The sequence below is a fragment of the Tupaia chinensis genome, unplaced genomic scaffold (genome assembly GCF_000334495.1).
Source record: "Tupaia chinensis unplaced genomic scaffold, TupChi_1.0 Scaffold000179_1, whole genome shotgun sequence".
Lineage (NCBI taxonomy): Eukaryota > Metazoa > Chordata > Mammalia > Scandentia > Tupaiidae > Tupaia > Tupaia belangeri.
The window spans coordinates 167946-171838 of record NW_006159654.1 but is presented as its reverse complement, the minus strand read 5'-3'; positions in this window follow the sequence as shown (position 1 = coordinate 171838).

Below are 3893 nucleotides of genomic sequence, written 5' to 3'. Positions count from 1 at the left end.
TATAATTAATTATGTTGTCATGGATCGATATGGGAGGTTAAATTTTATTATTTTAATTGCTTGCTCTAGTATTAGCTTAGAAAATAGTTTGATTTGTTTTTCTTGGTTATAGATAAGGAGAGACTTAAGAAGTGGAGTGTACTGGGCGATCCTAAGGGTGCAGCTGGAACTAATCTTTAAAGATGACTGACACATTAATCTTCATGAATCAAGGCAAGGAGTTGACTTTGGCAACAAAAGGTGTGTAGACAGACAGATAAATACATGGATAGATGACTACGTGATGGCTGGATAGATACACTGGCAAGCACATGGATAAATAACATGAACGGATAAGTGATGGGTGGATAGAAAGACAGATAGGCAGACATACACGGACAGAGATAAGTGGAAAGATAAGCAAACTCATGCAGATGGGTAGATAGATGGATGGATAGATGGGTGAGTAGGTGCGTGGATCGATATACACATGGGTGGATAATGGAAGAATGGATGGATAAATGGTAGGTGGGTAAGTGGATGGAAGGAGAGATGAAAGGATGTATAGCTAGATGAAGGGAAAATAAAGGACAGAGGATAGGGGGAAGACTAAAGATGATGACATCCTAAGATCTGTGTAGTAAACAGTCCATGAGAAAGACCAATAACAGCAGCTGCAAAGATTTGAAGACAATAGATGCAGAATTCCATTTCTTGAAAAATGGTAAGCCATACGGTGAGAGTGACCTAGCACAGAATACATTAATATAAATTAATCATTAATATAAAAATGTTCTTAAAAATTATTTTTAAAGCATTGCTGAGATAATAGCAGAGCCAAGATAATTAGACAGAGGCGATATAAGGCAAGAACATAAAAACCCACAATGTTAAGTTGGAGGTAAAGATACAGGGGGAAGAAAAGCATTTTACAGAGACAAAAATGACAAGTTATTTTTTGATGATAATGTACATGTTACTATCCATGACTTGACTAATAAACACTGTGTTCATGATGAGAAAGACCACTCTGTATGCTCTGAAGATGTACAGAGATTAAATGTAAACAAAAACATATTAAAATTTTTAAAAAGATATATTTTCTTTGGGAGGGCCTGCTGTTATCTAGTATCAAAGAGAATGAGTGTTAAAGGCTTCCTAAGTAGGGAACAAGACGTAAGGCTATAGTCTCAGCTGGCTGTCAGCATGGGCAAAAATTCCAATATAAATTCGAAACCCTCAAAAAGAGAGATTTCAGTGGCTGAAACAGGCAAAGCGGAAACATAAGCCACCATCTCAAAAAGGCAGACAATGTTCTAACTTTTCATCCTGGTAAAGCAAAACCAAAAATACTTCCATGGACATTGCTAGCTACAAAGGAACAATTAGTTGAGTTAGCCGTATGAATTCATACCTGTGTATCCTAAATAATTTCTCACTTTAAAATGAGAGTTCTGACTGGGCTGATCCCATGCCTAGCGGTTAAGGGAGACAGATGCCACAACTGCATGGTTCAAATTCTGGCCTTGAAAATCACGTCAGACCTGTGTGGTCAATTCATGTGTCGAACATGAACTGTTCTGTGACCCTGCACAACTGGGTGGAGAGGAGTGTTTTCTCTCTTTCTATCTCTATTTCTCTCTATCTCTTTGACTTTCTCTGGCGAGCTCACATGCCCTCTGGCTTATAAATAATTTTTAAAAAATAAAATGAGATTTTGACATTTAATTTTTTTCTTCATCAAACATGTATATTAAATTGGGACCAGTGGGAACCAGCAGTTAGCGTAATGGCTATGTCACTGGACTCCTACGTAGTCAACCGAGGTTCGAATCCTGGACCCGGTGGTTTAAACTCACTCCTGAAAGGAGAATGGAGGAGAAGGGATTGTGGCGTAGCCATCCCCCCTGCTCACTCCTGGTGAGTGTATGTGCATGCCCAAGATCCCGAGAGGAGAATGGAGGAGAAGGGATTGTGGTGTAGCCATCCCCCCTGGGGGGTGATTTCTCGCTTTCTGTCTCTCTGTCTCTCTCTGTCTTTCTGGCGAGCACATGTGCCCTATAGCAAAAACCTCTACAAAAAAACCCAAACAAACAAACAAAAAAAACATGGGGACCAGCAGTTAGTGTAATGAGTATGTCTCTGAACTCCCATGTAGCCATCTGGGGTTCAAGTCCCAGACCCAATGACTTAAACTCACTCCTGGGGTATGTGCACGTGTGCCCAAGATCCCGAGAGGAGAATGGAGGAGAAGGGATTGTGGCGTAGCCATCCCCCCTGAGGGGTGATTTCTCGCTTTCTGTCTCTCTGTCTCTCTCTGTCTTTCTGGCGAGCGCATACACCCTATAGCAAAAACCTCTCCAAAAAAATTAATTAATTAAAATTTTTTTTAATTTATATTAAATTATACCCTTGTATGTACATTTTTAATATTAGATTTTGATTACAAGCAAACAAACAATTGAACATCCCTCCCTGCGCACACACACACACACACACACACACACACACACACACACGTAGAGCCAGAGTAGAGGCTACTGAGAAAGAGAGACTTTGGTAGGATTTTTACTCAAATACCATTCTCTCTGAAACTTAAGGCAAGTTAAAAAGTCATAAGATAAATCTCTAAATGGCGTTTCATTTGAAACAATTTTCTAAAGTGCATTGTGAAATTATCCTTTGCCTTTCTTAGAATGTTTTTCAAATAAGGAAGTACTTTGTGATTTTTTGTTTTTCTTTAAGTGATAATTAAGAAGTGTTGTACAGAAAAGAGCAGTAGAAGAGAAAGCAGGGGCTCAATTCTAAGCATAACCAATGCCACAAAGGTCCCAGTACTGTGCAACAATCCTGGAGAAGATTTGGGACATCATGCTCAGGGCACGGCATGAGATCAAGTTCAGGGTATATCTCAGGGGTCATGGAGTCTCCAGTAGACACTTGGGTTAGAGTTACTTTTTCTGAATGTTTTGTTTAATGTCTCTTCCTTCCTTTAGTTTAAACCTCTGTGAAGACAGAAAATACGTTTGATCTGTTAACACCAGTCTACTCAGGGTGTTACTCTCTACAGCAAATGGTGGGTGCTTAACTAAAGGTGGAAGAGCAGGAGGTGCAAAAGATAAAGCAAGGCGATTTCCAGCCATTAGTACTGCCCAGTGGGACCAACAGATAGCATAATGGCTACATCGCTGGACTCCTACATAGTCGACTGTGGGTCGAGTTCTGTCGAATTGTCCAGTGATAATATCTATGCTTCGGAAAATAGCAGGTACCTTTTTGTTACTATATCCAAGAAAAACCTGTATGGTTATTGTCAGGAATTTTACAGAGGAAATTCTTTAATTGAAGTGATAGAGTTGATTCTTAGGTTTCCAACACAAATTGTGTAAGAAATTATGTCAGAAAAATTTTAAGATCTGGAAACTATTTTTCTATGTGATCTACCCTGGATTTCTGGCTAAAAGAGATGAAGCAGTCAGCAAGTAAACCGTGAACATGCTTAACAAAGGGAGAGACACATTTCAGAGAGTGGAGGATACAAGAATATCCTAAAGTTAGAGGGAAAGTTCACAAAAATATGATCCCTGGGGCAGTATGTCTCTTGAGCAAAAACTTTACTATAGGATCTCTAAAACCTTCAACATCTCCAAAATTCAAACTACAACAAAGAGATCATTTTTTTTTAGTGTAAGAAAATAACAATAAAGACGATATTTTTACATCATAGGCCTGTTTTCTTAATTTAATTTCCATTAAAAAATCAGCTTTGTTAGAAAAGAGAGCAATTTCAGCTAAAATTAATAGAAACTATTCTAATTAATTTTTTCTGTACTCCTCAATAATGACCTCGATTTAAAAATCACCAAAGATTTACTAGCTAGTCTAATTTTAGAGTGTTTTAGTAGAGATGTTTC